This window comes from Buteo buteo, chromosome Z (assembly GCF_964188355.1).
Source record: "Buteo buteo chromosome Z, bButBut1.hap1.1, whole genome shotgun sequence".
NCBI classification, from domain to species: Eukaryota; Metazoa; Chordata; class Aves; order Accipitriformes; family Accipitridae; genus Buteo; species Buteo buteo.
Genome location: NC_134204.1, coordinates 75,971,878 through 75,991,488, shown reverse-complemented (window position 1 = coordinate 75,991,488; position 19,611 = coordinate 75,971,878).

Genomic DNA, 19,611 nt, shown 5'->3' with positions numbered 1-19,611 from the left:
GTATTTTGAATAAAATATTTCAAGAGTTTACACTCAGGAGCTTTGTTTTTGCTTGGAATCTTCTGAAACCAGAGCCACAATAAAAATTGCATCTACATACCATACTCAGACTTTGTTAAAGCTCCTTGTCTGGAGAAGTTAAGGTTTTTAGTGACAAAAGGGATAATTTGTGGCCTGAATTTCACAGGTCACTCAGCTGTCCTTTGTCTTGATTTAGCCAACTTTTTGGAAATGCTTTCTGGCATGAACAGAACTGATATTCTAAGCATGCATGATCACACCAGTGGTCTGGGTCAATGCACATGTAAGTGCATCTGCAGGGGTCTGTAGAGAAGGACAAGGCTGGGTCACACCGAGTCAGCATCCCCCCAGACAATCACTTCACCTATTTCCATCTGAAGACAGGGCAGTGAATGGTGGAAACAGATTTCAATCTTGCCGTTGGTGGAACTGCAGTGCTCCAGGCTTCAGGGTCTGTTCGGGCACTTTGGAAACAGCTGGCTTAAAAAAAACCCCTTCTGCTTTTCAAGTGTCACATCTAATTGTTTTTTTCTTCCCTCTCAGTGATCTACGTTCCTGGAATCAGCCAAAACAATGCAATTTATGTAAAAAAGTTAGAGTATCCCTTGCAGAAACTAATCTTTTGCACATGAGCTGGTCACAGTTTCAGACGCAACCAGGAGATGTCAGTATGCTCACAAGGAACAAACCGCCGGAGGTGGTATTAAGTAGTGCGGAAGACACTAAGGAACAGATGCTTAGTTTCTCTTGCAAGGTTAATATTTGGATGATATCTTTTATATATGACATGGCTTAGGAGAAGGATTCTTTCTGGAGAATTAAAAATTTTCAATATTCGCATGGGAAAGCTACTAGCATGCCTGTACCTGTATTTTACTCATGGACAAGGTCAGGCAGTGGCCATCCTATTTCTAAAATATGATAGTTTGCTGTTACCCCTCCATAGCTCATACTCCATGAAAGGGGTGCAAGTAAAGAGAAAACAAAAGAAGAGCTGAAAGTCAGAGCTGCTCTTTACTGAAAATGCTCATGTCCTCTATGTTGCTGGTTCACACCTGTCTCCGATTTTATTGGTTGGATGCTGTGAACATCTGACAAGTGTTTTGTGCCTTTGATTTAATGATCTCCATGCAATTTCGTGTGAACAGATATCCCCCATGTCATAAATCAGTGCTGCTAACAACAGCCAAAGCAAATATGCCAAAGAAACCAAGAAGTGGTGGTCAAAAAGAGCAAGCTACTTCCTTACAGGCAGCTTAAAGAAGCAATAGGGACAATTGCAGACCTTACTCATGTCTTAGGCATTCCTCCCATACTCTCTCACCCAGGAGAACATTTTCTAAGTAAGTTGATAAGACCAAAAGCAACAAATAGGACTTAGTTATTTGCCTAGCCAAACTTGCAAGAGAACTCTCCTTGACTTGAATCATGCACTGGCCATCTTTCCATATGTCGTTCAGTGACAGTGTCTATACACCCAGAAAAAAATAAAACACCTCTGAAAAACAGTATCTCAAGAGCTTTAGGAACTATCTCAGGCTGAATATGCTTAGCTCTACTGCTTAGGTCTGTAAGAGTGGCTAAACATCTCTATATTTGCAGGAGACAAGATGATGTATTCCTAAATAATCTATTAGAAGCCAGATCTTGTTTGTTTTAAAGATCTTTATTGCAGTCTATGCCAAGTCAACAGAAATAATCTGTGATCTACAAGAAGAATCCAAGTTTTCTCACTCTGCTTAGGTAAGCAAATATTCATGTGTTTGTGGAGGCACACTGTTGGCTTCCATCAGCACTGCAGCATAGCATTTGACCCATGATGAGTCCAGATGCTAAAATGCAACATCTACTGAAATAAATTTGTAGCTTTCCTCCACTTCTGCTATGTGTTGTTTGCCAAATGATGAGATCCATTCACTTAGGAAAAGATATGCAGGTGCATGCTGTGAAAGTCATGGGTCAAGAGACTGAAGAGAGATGGAGGAAGAGATAGGGAACAGCCAGGATATGATGCCTTTTCAAGATTGCTACCAACTGTTCGGCGTCTTGTTCAGTCAATCTGAGAAAATGCCTTTCAGGTCTTAATTTGTGGGTGCTGTGAAAGCTGTGAATAACATACTGACATTGTGGTCACGCTTTTCTTAGGCAGTGGTTAGAGAAACTTTGTGAACTTTTGGGAACAACCCCCTAGGTCCAAACATATTCCAGCAGAACTGAATTAAATGACACTGCCACCGGGATAGAAAGAAGTTATGCCAACTTCTCCTAACCCCCAAGGTGAGCAGCCATGTTTGGCATGTCCTAGTCTGTGTTTCCTTCTTCAGGTCCTTCTCTGATAGGACTACTCTGCCTGATGCAAGAGAGTGCCTTGTTGACCAATATACCATACTGACTATCAATGTTCTGTTTTTTCTCAAGTCTTAATTATGTGTCTGTATTGCTGCAGTGCTAAAAACCAGACACCCATGGTGAAATGAGGAAAATGGTGTAGTTTACCCACGTCACGAGGGGGTTATTGTGTTGTTTCAGAACTTATGGAATATGCATCAAGCTCACAGAAAGCCCTTTGGAAGGAATTTCACAATAGGATCTGGTTTCAAGAGCTGAAATTTCACCTGAAAAATTGAGTTTGCAGACGGAAAGCCCACTGTTATTTCCTGTGTATTGTCAAAGCACATCCTCGGATAATGAAACATTTAAGTGTTAAACTACACGTTTGAAGCAATGAAAAGAAGCCTGGCATTTCCTGTGTCCCCAGGTCCTTTCATGGGTAGGTGCATATGCCCTACGAGCAAGCTGCCGGGAGAGTGTAGCATCATGCTGGAAGTGAACTATCATCTTCCCAAAGATGCTTGGGCCATGGAGCAGTGCACCACCCTGGGTGAAGGGAGCAAGCAGATGGAGGTGTGCTGTGGACTCAGGTCTTGCCCTTGAACTACAAGGCAGGAAAGCTATTGGCTATGATTCATCGTCGGTCACAGAAAGTAGGCATACTTTCCCAGGGACAAAGCTGGATTCCTGCACATGTGGATGAGAGCCTCAGGCTTCCTCAGACCTCACTGCTGGAGTCTGTTTTCAAAAAAAGTTGTTTTTCATCATAAGTCTAATTTCTTCCAGGTTTTCTGACTGCGTCACTTTCAGACATTAAAACATCACAAAACCCCCCAAAGTACGCTCCTCCAACTTACAACAAATTCAAGTTTCAGTAAAGGCTAAATTGAATATATAAAATCACTTAACAACAAAGAAAGGCTTCTTCAAGCTCTGAAAATGAGAAAAAAAACTCCTCAGCAGAAACAGTTCAGCATTAGCACTCCTACTATTCGCTCTTCAGAAAAAGTTTAAAAGCAGATCTGTAGAGTGCCAGGTGAAGTCAGCTAAGTTTGCAGCTGGCTCAGTTATAATCCAGATGGGGAAATGCAGGTTATGCCACTGGCTAAAGACTGAACAGGCTGCTGAAGTCTGGGTGTATTACAGAAAGGGCTAAACATATCCACAGGATATCCAAAGGAACAAACCAATGGACCTTCCAAAGACTTTGTTAACTCATGGAATAACTGAGATGGGAAGGGACCTCTGGCTGTCCAACTCCCTGCATGAAGCAGGCCCTGTTAGAGCAGGTTGGTGTGTGCCTTGTGCAATTAAAATTTGAGTATTTCCAAGGCAACATCTCCAAGCCCCTCTTCCAGTGATTGACCACCCCCACAGTGAAAAACTTTCCTGAATATGTAAACCAGTATGACCCTTTTTGCAAATTGTGTCCTCTTGCCTCTTGTGCACCACAGAATGGCTGGACATAACGTTTGCCCTTCCTCTCCTCTTCTCCAGGCTGAACTAGTGCAGCACCCTCTGCCTTCCCTCATATGCCCTATGCTCCAGCCCCAACTGTTGCAAGGACATCCTGTGGTCACCAGGTAGAATATGCATCTTTTTGCTTATTCTTTATATAGCCTCACTCTATTTTAGCTTATCGTCATGAAGACTTTGAATCACAAGAAGGTGGTATCCTGGAGAGGATGCGAAGGAATGAAGAACCACTGCTGGTTGCCAAGGGTGCCACACGGGCTCCATGTGCCACCATGCTGGCAGGTGAGTTTGGGCAGAGGACAGCTGGTTTTGCTGTGAATTGATAGAAAATGAGTTCCACTTTTGTGGAGGCACAACTTTTCTACTACAAAGTCCTCAGAAGCAGAAATTTTGCAAAGCATGTAAAAATATATCTTTTCAAAGGCTGAAGAAGTCCAGAGCCTTTCCATGAATTTCAGAGATGCCTTCTCGAGGGCCTCAGTTTTCACACAACTGTTCCATTACCTAAGAAAAATGACATTTGAAATGTCTTGGCCATGGAGAAGGCAGCACGTACAAGGATGTTCAAGCATATTTTTGGTTTATTAGTTCTATTACAGACACTTGAGCAGATGAATGTAAGAGGAGAAACTGGCTTTATAGTAAAGAAAGAGACCTACAGCAGTGACAAATTAATTTCCATCCTGTCATGACTCATGAGACAGCTCTACAGTAACATTAACAAAACGTCAGTTAAAGCAGTAGTTATTATTTCCATTGCTAATACTGACTCTGGCTTAACAACATTTACAGGCTTCTTACACTGTCATAAAATAAACAGTAATATAGAAACAAACCAGGTTCTCCGTTTTCGAAAGAATGGACTTTCCCCCCATCTGTGCCCATGACAGAATCATGCCTTTTGAAGGAAATCAGAGATAGAGACATGAAAGCAGCTTATGAAAAATCCTGGTAAGGACTTGCACAAGGTTTTCAGCTGCATTATATTCAGTCTCAGAAGGCCCATGGTCTTATTTTGCCAGCCACACCACAGATGGAGACTGCAGCAGTAGGACCCAAACAGGGTCCCATCCAGTCCAAGTCAACGCCACGTTTTTTCCTGTGTGTTGTTATAATGGCCAGACTGGGAAGAATTGGTGCCCCAGCAGTTAAGATTTTCTTTCTCCTGTTAGACATGTTGAATTGTGTTAACTTCTCACAGTTTTGTGTGCCATCAGTGCCCTGGCTCTTCAGCTGTGAGGAACAGCATTATCTGCTGCAGCCTGAGAAAAAATTTCCTTGTGCTTTCATACCAGAGTATTCAGGATCATCCAGAAAGAAATTCAACAGAACATGCCCTGACAAAGGGCCCCAGGACAATTATCTTAATAGTTTTGATTTAATCCTTGTATCGTGGACGCCTAATATTATCCAGTTGCCAGATGCTGGTTTCTAGGACTACTGGAGGGTCTCAAGACTGCATGTTCAAAACAGAGATTTGTACCACCCACCAGACTGTATGTAATTTCACATCATAGAACAATATTTCTTAAGTGCTGTGGTCCTCAACACAAGGCAAAAACATGACCAGGCCTGAGTGTTCCCCATGAAATGTCTTCAACCAGCTCAAGCTTGACTCTTTTGGAAATAGATGTCTTGCTCTCTACGAGTTTAATGAATATTAAACAACATCCAAAGCCCATTCCTGTCCTCTTAGCAGAGGGCATGTGCAAAGGAAGCAGATTATTCTGTGTCTTTAGCCAACACAGGGGCATGGGAGGGAACTCACACAGGAATGGATCTTTTTGGATATAGACAGAATTTTCCTTCCAAAATGACCTTATTGCACAATTGAACTTCTTACCTGTTTTTGATTTGGTTGTAACCTCCCAAGCTCATCCTCAAGATTTCTTAAAATGTTCTTTAGTCAGTAAACTTGCACATGCCCTATATACTGCTTTTATGAGCCTCTGTCCCTGGAAATTCAGATACTGTGAGCCACAGAAGTTTCTTGCTGAAAGAGCAAGCCCGCTGGAGGTAAATAAAGTGCACAATTTCAGATACGTGCCTAAAGTGCTGCCTCTTTGTGGTGCACGAAGTGAGTCACTTCAGTCTTTGCACTTGCCATTGCCAGGGACTACATTTTAAAACCAAACCACAAGGGATGTTGCATTTTGTACCAAGTGAGGCTATTATTCATATCAGCAAATGGACACTGCACCGCAGGATCCCATTCATGTTGCCTTTCCTCAAACCTGAAACTCCACTGCAGATGTTTCAGTAGTCCAAACTGAGTTAGATTTGAACTACCATGAATCAGAGCATAATTAAATCAAAGGAAGATTATCCATGGCATATTCCTATGAAATATCAGTACTTTGAATTTAATAGAGGCTTTGTATGCCAAAAATCTCCTGGGAATTATTCCAAGACTGCATTTTTCTTTTTAAGGCCTCCCTTATTTTTGCTAGTGTTTGGGAGAGTTTAACTTGGCAATCTTCAATGATCCCTATTAATTGACTTGAAAAAAGTAATAGCTTTTAGATAAAATCAGACACTTCACACAGTATTAAAGAATGATTATCTGAAGATTGGATAAGAATCCAACTAAAAATCAGGAGACTTTCCTTACATTTTCATTCATTGCCAATTCTTTGTATGAGGATCTGTAGCGCCAATGTTCAACGCACAGAAAAACTTATGTAGGAAAATCTTCTCTAGATGACTCTCAGTTGTAATTCAAAGCCTTTTGAAATTAATGCATATCTCTGCAAAAGAAGTGGAAGAGATCTTCATAATCCACTTCTGAACAATAACTTATCTTTTTTTTTATTACAGGTGTTACTTAACCTTTTTAATATGTTTCTAATGAATAAAGACATCAAAATTAAGGTGCATCACTATAACAAAATTTTTGGCACCTTGGCAGCCATTTAGGACATCTATCCCTCTGTCCGTGTGTCAGGGTTTGCTCAGTACAAGTGCTTTGGATGTGATATAGCTCCGCGCATGCTGAGTAACACTGCAGGGTTTCATACCCTTATGGCCACACTGCCAGGGGAGGAAGGGTGTCCCTTGAAAAATCCTGCCAGATGCACAAGCCACTCATGCTGGCTCCCAGGTCACCAGTTAGCTCCAACATGGTTAAAATCTACTGGACCTCTTCATTGCTGCTCTATCCTCCCACCCACTGGTGCATGAGCCTTGTGTGATGGGTACTCTCCGTGGCCTCTGGTCCTGCTCTCTCATGGTGCTGGATGAACTAAGGAAATGCTGTCATGCCTTGGGCCACAGCAGACAGGGATTTTCTGGCTAGATTTCTTACTCCATGCTGTCTAGTACCAAAATGGCTGCTCACAAGGTAACTTACAGGACAGCAGCTAATAAATGGAAAAGCTACTATTCTGGCAAGATTTAATCACTGTCTCTTTGACTGGTTGCACAGTGACTTGGCTGTTGCTGGTGCCCAGTGGTTGATGTGGATACTTCTAGATTAATGCTTCCATACTGGAGTAAGGGTTTAAAGAGCATTACTAAGCCAGCAGGCTGGCAGCAAACTCAGACTGCCAGCACAAGAATGGTGAGAAAGGCACAAGGTGAATTGTAGTTTGTGCTCTAGCAGACTTTCTACTGACTTCGATCACCCTTGATTGGTCCTTAGTTTCTCAGTTTGAGATCCCCAGGTTATGCTTTTTAGCTCACATTGCAGCAAACAAGGGAAGTATCTCCATCTCCCTCTGAACTTTAGCGAAGAAGAAATCAATCTGCTCTTTTTGCGGTAGTGTTCAGCATGGGTTTCTGACCTACCCTAGTGTAGGCAGCATTGGGAATGTATGATGTGCAGCCACTTGCTGGGAAAGTCCAGGTGAGCTTGCTTGCATTGCAGGGGTGCCATTTCAGAACAGAGCAGGCAGGTTGCATGCACCAGTGCAGTCACGGTAACCACACCAAGTCTCATTCAGCCAGACATCACCAAGCGCTTATCCTCTCCACCAGCATGATTCTCCTTGGTCTGTGAGACCTACTTCTGGCCCACCAAATGCCTTCATCTCTCAAGGGCAACCTCTGCTTCTGCCCACACCCCTGGCCAACTCTGTATCTTTTAGGATCCTTCACTTCCCCTTCTCTCTCTGCTGTGGCTGGGCTTGTTTCTCACTTGCTTTCTTTACTGCTGCCTGTGCTAACCCCTTTCTTGCCTTGTGCTATGCCCCTGGCAGTAGCCGTAGCTACTGTCATACCCAACTTAATCTCTTGTTACATGTCCCTATTCTTTTCCCCCAAAACTGATGTTGGGGCTAAGTAGTTGCAGGATGGAGGCAAAGGAGTGTTTCCCATACTGCCTGGCCATCAGTGAAGGCTTTGCGCTGTCATGGACAGGTACCACAGCCTCAGAGAAAACAGCAGGATCATTGCCACAGCACAGCAGGTCTTCATTAGCCCCTACACCAACTTCTCTTACCTAACTGAGCGTGAGGTACAGTATGTGACAGCCTAAATCCTGCTAGGCTGGTGGATCGGGTTGGTGGGTGTAAGTTCTTGGCTAGCACACAAGAAGGGCAACAGATCTTTTATCAAGCCTTGTAGGAGCTTGGACTGGGGCAAAGCCTGTGTCCATGATGCCTCTGAGCTCACACAAGAGAGAGGAGAGTCTAGAGATTACCACAGTTGCTCAAATAGCAGCTGCACAGAAAAGATTGTGTAATTTTGTGCTTCTGACAGGCAGGGAGCAGCAGAAGGGGACGGCTTCAGCACAGAGTGCTATACTGGTAGCATCTTTGCTTTTAAGGGCAAATTCTCATGAGGAAGAGCCGCATCCCTTTTCTTAGCAAATGAATATTGTGCTCTGTCTTTTGTAACAGAGCCACGGCCAGACGCAGCATCACTTGGCAAAGAGATTGTAACGAAGTGCACTTGCTGGAAATGTTGATACCCACTTTCTGAAAAACATGCTGTACGTTTGGTCACTGTGTGATGTATGGTAACAAACTGAGGGTGGGTGGATCCAAGGGAGTGAATGAAAGGTCTGACAGAGGATTATAGTAACCTGTGTTCCAGAAAAAAATCCCATGTTGAGAATGTGACATTCAGGGTAAGCCCATGCTTCTGGAATTGTTTCTAAATATGGAATTGTCCCCTGTCAAATGTGGGAATTGTTTCTCCCCATGCAAAGTCCATGGTGACATCCTTCAAGACTGGGAACTCATCCCAGGTCCATCCTCATTGTGATGGTGGAGATGCAGGGCTCCCAGGCCATCTCCCAGCATGAGGGGCTGGTTGATGGGAAGAGCTCTGATCGGTGCCTAGGAGACGCCGGGCAACTGGAAGGGCTTGTGGAAGTGTCAGAAGCTGATACTTCTTGCTTTTGAACCAAACTTTAGGTCCCCTTAAAAGCCAAGTTGTTAGCAAATAAATAAATGTGTTTCAGCCATGCTATGCATGAATGTTACCACAGTGGGGTGGGTCCCCACACAAGGGACAAGTTTTAGAGGAACCCAGTGCATCTATTGAAATACAATGGGACTCATTCTCCCTAAGTAATGCTCCTAAATCCTCAGAAGGTCCTTTGAAACTCTACATTTTGTTGTGCTAGTTAATTTGTCACTGCAGAATTCTGTCCCTCAGGGGCTTTCTTTTCTCCTATTCAGAGAGACTTTTTCCATTGGAACAGGGCTATCATGTAATTTCTGACAGCTACAGTCTGAAAACTGCAGCCTGGAAAAATTATGGCTGTGAATCACTCCACCAGAGCACACTATTCCTGTGGATGTGGGTTCTTGAACCAGGTCCCAAACCTATTGCCAGGGCTATACAAGTTAGTTTTGCTCCAGCGTTTCCAACAGTTGGGATTTTATCACATTATCTGATGTTCTGCTTAATGCCTCTGCCCCTAGGGCTGTAAGATTATGTAAGAATCTCTGCTTTTATTACAAAATAAAGTTCATTTTCTAGTTTTTCCAGAAGAACTTAGAAATGTGACCCTTAATAGTGCAGACAATGCAAAGTTACTAACTCCCCCAACTATTATGTTTAAGCTAACTGTGATTTTTTTTAAGACCTGACTTACGATTTTTGAATGCCTGAGGGACACTAGTGTATTTTCAAAAATACAAATATAATTCAACTTTTCGGCTTGATTTCTTATTTCCTCAGCCTGACAGCATTGCCTAATTCAGGGATTTTTTTTCTCTGAATGTTTTGAACACTGTAGCTCTGTAATGCATTTCTGACATTCCAGAAGCAAGCCCCCAGGAGCCTCTGTCATGCATCTGTCTTTGGAGGTGCCTTAACAAATGTCCTGCAGCACGTTTATAGTTTCAAAATCATGCTTGTCTACAAAAAAAGTGGTTGCTAGATATATCACTTTTGGCACCATTTCCATGATTGAACTTTCTTCAGGATGCTAATTCCATCAAGGATAGCAGGGATCTTTCTTTTTCCAATGCCTGAAAACACGGACATAATGGCAGTGAAGTACCCATGTGTGCGCCTTGACTCTATGTGCAACCATCCCACGTGCTTTTGTGACTTTACAGGTGCAATTAATTCCTCCTTTTGCTGGCACAATATCTGGGGAGATGAAGTTGTCTATTGCCTCAGGAGCACGTCTTCCTCACCCTGAGGTGGCTCCTGGAAGAAAAAGCATCCCGTGTTGTCTGACCCCTGACAATGCTGGTGGGTGGTGTTGCCACTTGCAATCACTGATGGACTGTGCAATGCTTTTCCCTGCTTGTAGGAGGCAAAGGAGAGAACTGGGTGGGAAGTAGACAGTGCCTCCATCAAAGTGTGACACCACAAATTATTGTGCTACAGCTCTGGGCTAAATGGGGTAGGTGGCAGTGTTTGGGAGGGGTTTACTGAGATGAGCCCATGGCATGGGACAAGCATCGCCAGCTGGCACCAGTGACAACAGCCCCCAGAGCTAGGGCTAGGCTTTCTACAGAGAGCTGTAGACAGCTGCCTAATAGCTGCCCAACTCAGCTGGGCGTAGAAAGGAAAGTGACTGTCATTTGTGAAAGGCTGTCCAGATTGCTCCTGCTGGTGTGAAAAGCACACTGGCAGGAGTTGAGATTGTAGCTCTGGGGTTCACGTACCCTGGGAAGGAGCCAAATACCCGAATACACCAAAGGCATTTTTTTCACCTGGACTAAAATGCTAGGCTCTCCTTGCTGCATTAAAAAGGGGTCCCTGACTTCGGTTGGATGTTGTAGCCCTGAATATACCTGTAGATTGCACAGCAGCGGGAAATGCTCCCAGTGCAGGAAGCTCAAGGTCTGTACTATTCAGTGCTCATGCATTAATATGCATGGCCATATTAAAACAATTCTTAGTGGTGGCTTGGGTTTTAGGATGGGCCCTTGCCAGCAGGTTGGGAGGCTGTGCATCCTGTGTGGTTCAACAGCATGGATATAGGCTGGTGGGTGGTGGTTGCTGTTATAGACAGAGCCTTCTCACTTCTTCTAAGCCCCGTGAAGAGAAACTGCATTTTGCATCACACATGGTATTATCATGTTATAAAAGATTCAGGCTTAATAGAAACTTCACATTCAAAATGCAGAATCTAGCTTCTGGTATGATTTGGTTATAGTAGGAAGATACATCCACTGAAGCTGTAATTTAGATGCTATACAACCTCTGTGGCACAAGTCTTCACAGAGAGGCTTAATTTAAAATGTCTCCATGGGCTAAAGTACTTTTTTTTCAGCCGGAGATAAGGCACAGGAGAGCAGAGCAGTTTACAGAGCATAGCAGCTGCACAGGGAACCTCTGATGTGCAGATAAGACAAGCAGCTGAAGTCTCAATGATGCTAATCAAATATGAAGTACAGACCCAGTTCTCCAGCAAGGACAAACTGACATAGCTCAACTATTGCCAAGGGAACGATAACAGTTTACACCAGCTGGAAATCTGCAGATGTTTTGTGGAAATTCAAGTCCATCCTGCTTTTTCTGTCATGCACCTTCAACTGTCTTACTGATACCAGTAGGAACTGGGCTTTTGGTGTCAGAGAAAGTGGGATTTCCAGCCCCTGCTGAGAGAGGAGGTGGTCTTTGCACATCTCATGGACCATCTCCTGCATCCCCAAACAGCTGGGGAAGAGTCGTGGATTTGGGATGCGACAATCTCTCCCTTGGTGTAGGGCAGGGAGGGCCCAGGGGCACAGCTGATGGCTCTCTGTGGAGCTGTGTGGCCTGTCCAAGCGCATGTGTAGCAGTTTGGCAGACTCGGACTGCACCAAGACGAGGAGCCCGCCGTGGGAAAGCCCCTGCTTGCTCCAGACATGCCGGCAGGCACTGCTCGGCAGCTGCGGCGCATTAAGCACGGCGTTGAGGAGGGGGAAATCCAGCCCTGCTGCATGCCTGCTGTGGTCAGAGGAGACACCTCAGAGACCAATTTGGCCCAGTGCATTTTTTATTCATCCAGATGCTCCAGAGCTGCTACTGATATTCATGGAAAAAAGGCAAATACTGTGAAAACACCCCAGACAAAAGCTTTCCATGAAACAACTGACACTTAGAACTGACTGACTGCAAGCTGTTTAGGGGACTGGCACTTGCTGCTGCTTGCCAAGTGTGATGTCTGGGACAGGGTGAAGCCACTGCAAAGATGCTCAGGTATCTTACCACTCCTGGGGAACATCTGCATTGCTAAACTCATGTGGGTTTCCCTAATGTGGCCTCCTCTCCCAGAGACCACCTGCCCACAGCAAATCTGCTACTGTAGGGGGAAGAAGGTCCGAGGTGGAAATGTTCTGAAGCAGCAACCAGAAAGCCCCTCTCTATCTGGGGTGGAATGGAGGAGGTGTAGGGGAGAAAGGACCCTCCCCTGTGCAAACATCCCACTCTAGCTGTCCTCTGGGGACAGCTGGTGAGGGCAGGTGTATATAGGAGAATTCACTTGCCTCTTGGCAGAGCAGCTATGACTCTTGGGAAGGACTCTAGGCCTGAGCCTCAGCCTCTTGTTTAATTAGTCAGGGTGGTTTCTGCCCTGTATGACTTTTGAGTCAAAGTGTTTCGCCTTATGAACACCTTTTCAAGCATAAGGTGAATTCTGTCCTTGGCTACTCCCTTCCCAACAGATGGATATGGCACAGTAAAGCAGTTAGGTGCAAGGGAATTCCAGTTTACGTTTTGGTGCAACCCCTTGTCCCCTTTGTGTATTATCTCCTGACCAGCTGTACTGCTGATGCACTATTCATTAATTATTCACATTATCCTAAGTGACAGATGTACATTGTGCTGGCCAAACACATGCGCTGCAGGGCCAGGCCTACAAACTTTGGACATTGCCCTTGCTTCAAACAGGTTTAATGATGCTATGTCAACAACAGGAAGGGACAGGACCCTCAGGCCAAGTCCACTGAAGTTAATGGACTGATCCTGTGGATATGCCAGTGTTTTGGATTAGGTCTTCTATGCTCTAGCTCTTTAGCTCTGACTAAACCAACTCCTAAGGAAAAATATTGGACAGTGCTTATAAACATGGGGCAGGAGAGCATAACATCTCATGGATGGTCACAAATGCCACCTGCTATGCAGAGCCTGCAGAAGTTTCTTCTCACTGTCTAGTCTTCTTCCCTAAGCTTGTCAGGCATGTGCAGAATTCCATACCTATCCCTCTTTTGTAGTGTCCTAGGGGCTCCTGGACTCTCCCTCTCAACACCCTGTGTGCCCCTCAGGCTTTTTTGCAGCCCTGCAAAGGCTGCGGAGGGGTGTGCGAGCATGATTATGCTGCCGGGGCACAGAACCCGCCCGTGGTTGTGTTGAAAGCAGTACCATGGGTGCAGTCCCCCTGCAACTGGCGCAGGAGCCTGTCGTCCACTGGGAGCTGTGCATTGCTAAGGACATTTTCCTGAGGCTTACGTCTTTGGTTCTGCTCTCATTTCTTGCCTCATGTCAGTAATTGGGGTGCATTTCACTATTGCAGTGTTTGCTGTTAAATGTGCTGAGTGTGTCAGACACATCTTTCAGCTAAACACCCGCCATTTGACTAAGGAGACATATCCACATACATTGCCATGCTAATTGTGGCGCTTCCAAATAATAGACAGCAGTGTTTAAATAGCAGCCAACGAGACTGCTGTAGCAGTGGATAGATATTGGGTAGATAGATGTAGGTAGATATTGGGATGGTCCAAAACACTATATCCAAGAACTCTGCATTGAGTGAAGTTCACACTGGGACCTGATCTCTGCAGTACAAGCCTCTCTCCAATAGAAATGACTGGGATGTCACCAAGGATTATGGCTTCAAATGAGCAGCAGGTGAACTCTTAAGAAATAAAGATCACAGGCAACCTTCTGCTCTCAGTTACACTCCATTGACGTCAGTGGGGTTGCCTGGGGTTAACTCAGAGCAGAATTTAGTTCCTTGGTTTTAATGCATATAGCTGAAGCCCCCCCAAATTTTTTTCAGCATATATGGTACAGTGTCTAAAAATGTCAGCAGTTACTCCTGGGCTACACATGGTGCAAAGTTCTTCCTCCTATCACAGCAACAGAAAAAAGCTATCTGTCTCATCCAGAAAAAACTCGTGGAGCTCTTCCGCATGTTGCAGCATGCTGCACATGGTTCAGTGAAATGAAAGGGGATAGGATGCCCCTGGAACTTGTGTGTTGCACACCTCTTGCAACCGGTCGTGGCAACCTGCCATCAGCTGGCAGGACGTGGCAGCTCCGTTTCAGGTGTCCTGTTCCACTGGCAGACATGCTATTGCATGGGTGCAGGTACTTTTGAAACCTGAGTGTTTCCTCATACCACGCCCATATGTTGTAACACCTCCCAGATCCTATTTGGCTCTGGAGAGATGCTGTGGCATTTCAGAGATGCCATAGTGATGGGTGGGAAAGGTATTTACAGGCCTATGAATACAAATCACTTAGGAAAGCTAATTTCTACACAGTGTACAGGGCCACAGTCTTCCACTTGAAGGCAGTTGTGCTAGAGGTTGTGTATATGAAACTGAACTGGTTGCTTGCTTGTCGCATGCCTATAACTACTGCTTCTTGGCTTTTGCTCCTCCACACTCTAAAACAGCAATCAAGCACAACAAATAATAACAGCCAAAAATTGAAAATCAAACATTTTCAATCTGACACATGAGGCATCACAGTATATAGATTTATTTCATTGTGCTTTTCCTTCGTTTTAGTTTGGATTTTTTTAAAGAGGTGCTGACAATAATTAAAATATTAGTCACAGGAGTTCTGGTATGAAATAGCCAGATGCTATTTCATAGTGCCTGTATTCATGTAATAACTGCTAATATTACCATCGGATCAAGCTGAGGTTGAATGTATTTCTTGGTGAGAGTGAGATTTTACAAGGTGCAGTATTCTGGGATCGAAGTCAATGGGATATGTTATACACCTAACACATTCCTGTCCTGAAGCACGTCCTCATTTCTGCAAGAAGGGATTCTGCAGGACATGTTCTCTGTCGTGTGGTCCCTGTGGCCTGGAAATCCACACCAAGTGCCTCCTTCCCTAGGGGTTTCACTCAGGGCTCTGCTACAACTGTTTCTAAATGCAGGTCTTGTTTCTCGCTTGCGGAGTTGTGGTACCATGTGATGGAGAGCAGGTTTCATGCGTCAGCAGCCACCCTAGCCCCACAGACTGCACTCTTCTGACGGCAGCCAGAGGATGAAGGACTGAAATCAGAGGCTGGGGAGCAAGGGGTGTGCTTGCCTGTGGCATCCCTGTTTGGGGAAACATGGGCATCTCTGAATCGCCCCAGCTCAGCACAGCAACAGCATTATTCTTGCGGAGAGGAGAGGATTATCAAGGATGGGAGATTTCCCTATGTTATGGTTTGGGGCTGGCTGCTCTGGGCAGTGAGGTGAAATGGGGGACAGGTCTCCCAGCAGAGAAATGAATTTCATTTATTACAAAACACCTGCATTCAGCTGACCGTCTGTGCTCTATAAGCCAGTGCACAGTCAGCTAGCTGCCTGACAAGGGATCTTCCTCTTTCATTACATTATTTACACTATTTCACTACAGTAATCACATCTCATAACACTACATAATTTTGCCCCACCACAAAACATAGCACAGCAGATTAGATGAGCATTAGTCAGTACTGGCAGATCTTGCGAGCTGAAAAATTACAGGACAGTTTATAGCAAGATGATAGCAAGACATTAATGCAAATCTTAGGTTTCCCAATACCCACAACATCTCAAGAGAAGAAAAGGGGACCATTTTAGAGTCAAGCATCAGAGCTCAGTAAGTGTTGAAATATTAGTAGGAGGTCAGAGATTGGTCCAGATGGCTGAGGGCAGAGGCCAAGCCAAGCGCACCTGAAACCCTGCAACTTAAACACAGTAAGTGGGGCTTTGGGACGGGTCTGTGTTTCTTAAAGGACTTTAGAGAAAAGTCTTTCTTTCATTTTGACAATTAACCCCCCCCCAAAAAAAAACCAACCCCAAAACCAAACCAAAACCAAACCCCACAAGTGCAGGGTGAAGAACTGCAGCAGCATAGCTTATTCCCTCACATGTTACGCTGAATACAGCATTTGCTATTACTGGTACAAGCAATGATACCTTACTGCCCATATGTGTCTTGCAGGTTGGGTTAAATGCCTTGGAGCCGGTGGCTGTAACAGCTGCTTACACTCAGGGCTACTGTAAAGAAGCGGGTTGCAATGTGTAATAAAACAGCTAACCCAGTGTTTACCTCCTCCCCAAATGCTAGCATGCATTGTCAGAGATGCCCTTTCTATGACATACACCCAGGAGTGTGTGCTGCATTTAGGTACTGCCGACTGTGGGCAGGGCAGACTGGGACGACTGCTGTGCCCATATCTCTATGGCAATGTGACCTTGATTGATTTCTGTGTAGGAAGGCACACGAGCAGGCCCAGGTGGTCAGATGGGTTTCACTGTCAAATGTTGTGTGAGGACCCCTGTGTCTGAGAGGCCAGCAGCTTTGAGGAGGGAAGCAGCAAAGGGACACCAAGCACAGGGTTAGTGCATGCAGGGGCAAGTGCGTGCATGTATCTGAGGGAAAGGCCACACAGTATAGGTCCTTCTGGGCTCTGGGCTGAGTGGAAGAGACTTGGAACCTGGGTTTCAAGGTTGGGGTTGGGGTTTGAAGACTACTTGTCTTTTGTGTCTGTACTCATCTGTTACCTTGGCAGGTTAAGGCTCGCTCTTTTCCTGGCTTGATTGTTACATATATGAATTGAGCTGAATACTAGCGACTTAGTAATTTTTAGGGATTCTTATTGCTGCTGAAAAGCAAGTAAAAATAGCTTGGCCTGTTGTATAAGGCCTCAGATCTGGTCTCATGCTTCAGAGACTATGTGTCTGTTGTGTTCAAAAGGGTGGCTGCAGGACCGGCAGCACCAAAGCTGAAGACTGGTTGTCCGTGTATTTACTCAAGTAGGTTGCCAGCACAGACATTCACAACACTTCATTAAAATGGACACTGGTCAGGCTGGATTAGTGCTGATTTGGGTATTTCTGTGTGAATCACCACACGCTGGGTGACTGGGGCCATGGCCAAAGCAACTTCATTGGGTCCCTCTGTAGAAGGAGTTTGTTCCCTGCCTGGACAGTTTCTGCTAGAAATACCTGCCCTAGCCTGTCTACTTGGATGAACATCTGGGACTACCAAGGGAGAAGACAACCCAGATGGTGATGTAGGGCAAAAGGCAGTTTTCAAAGTATCTGGTGATCAAATCATGTTGCATTAGCGTGTAAAACTCTCAGCCTCCAGCAGAGCACTTAGAAGGAGAGAGAGAAGAGGTGTACTGAGAAAAGATCTGTCATCATCCTTTCCTGCAAAGAGTAAAGGGCAAATTTCCCCTCATCATGGTGGGAAGATGCCAAGCAATTAATTAATGGGAAGACAATTATCTGAACTATTCAGCAAACTCTCAAAAATTCTGACTATTGTATTTATTAAAAGTCACCGTGTTAACAATTTGCAAAGGGAAAAAAAGGTAGCTAGATGAATGAATGCTGCAGCGCACCTTGTCTTTGCATCCTGAACTTCATGAACTGACTTCTGTGGAGGTGTTTGCAGTACAGAGACCTAAGCAGGTGCACAAATCTTTGTGAGAACAAAGCTTCACCTGCAACCCCGGAAAACCAGGGACTGCTTCTAGTTATTAGTTGTGTAGGCTGCTGGGACTTCCTCTTGGCAAAGGCCTTGAGGCGTGACTACAAATAACAACAGCTGTAAATAACAATTAGCTGTAAACTGTATGCATATCAGCTTTGTTAGAACACCCCCCCCCCCCGCAACAACCAACAACCAACAAACAGCAAACTCATAACTACTGGGAGTAAAAATTAAAGGAGCATTTTACTTTTATAAGGTAAGCCTGGAAAATGCTTGGAATCAAAGAAATTTTGATGTCACCAGTATTTCACTTCCACTGATTTCACTCTGTACAGAAACATCTTTCCATGATGGACACAGATGTTCACCAGCTTCCCATATATATTGTTTGTTAGCTGTATGTCATGTGTAACTGGAGAACAAAATAACTCTACCTTGTGCACGTGTATCCTCTCTACTCGCATTTATAACGTAAATTTACATCCTTTCAGTGTAGACCAGTGTAGCTTACAGTGGTCCTTAATAAAAATTTATAAAGCAGAGGAAATGAGAGGTTAGGAATAGTTTGGTAATCCTAAAAATGCAAAGACATTATTAACATTTAACAGCCATTGCTGTCAGTGTCATTTCTAAATTGCTGTAACGGGCAAGTAAAAGGGAAAGCTTAATTTTTGGACTTGTATGGGATGTTGCAGATTCAAAGCTCTCATAACACAGTCCAGACAGGAATCCAGTGATGTAGAGGTCTTTGGTCAAGTCCCTCCGTGGAGAGAATTTTACCCTAAAAGACCAAGTTGCATTTCTATGGAGCAGATTAATTGGATGTGTTTGGACTTAAACGAAACAAAAGAAATATTTGTAAGTTCAGCCATAAGTCAGGATTTCTCTGTTCCCTTGTAGGATTATTGTTGTTTCGTTGTTGTCTTGTTGTTTTGCTTTGTTGTTGTTACTAGCTCCAGAATTCCTGGAAGATCTTTAACACATGTTCGGCGAGTGCTTCTGCCTTTATTCATCTTCAGAGGAGCACTTGTCTAGGGATCTTTGCTCCTGGTCAGCCATTGTGTGTCCCCGTAGTAACACTGCCATTATCACACCATGCCAAACCATTGGGATTCACACACACATAGCTCCGGCCAGCTTTACTCCATTTGCTCCTCAGAGGAAGGATTGCTGAACTACGTACATTTATTGCAGAAACGACTGTTAAGAAGTGGTTGAAACTGAGAGGTTCAGCAAATAAGGAAATTCCAGAGATCTGTAAGTACCTTTTACTGTGATGTGTTATGACTGCACATTCGCTTTCCTCAAACCATGCCTTTTAGTGCAAAGCTCACATCTGCTCTGCTGATAACGTGATGAAAAGTATCTGGAGTCATGTTCCCAGGGCATCATCATCAATTAGATTCTCCCCAGCCTGATTACTCATCTTTTTCTCTTCTGCTCATGCAGATGTTGCCCCCACATCAGCCTTTCCAGTGGCAAGACTGATTGCAAACACTCTTCATACAAATATTTATGCTGGAAAAATAGGGAGTGCAAATGACTTGACATTTTTTAAAAGGATGATGTCATGTAGACCGCTGTGCTAGGATGGGGCAAGACAGAGTTAGTCAGGAGATTGCTGCAAGTCTGATGCTCCTTTAAAGCTTCCTAGAAAATGAGCTCTCATTTTCAGTCTTTCTCTTTAGGCAGAAACCTGGTGGATAATAAGATATTTCTGAGGGATTAATAATG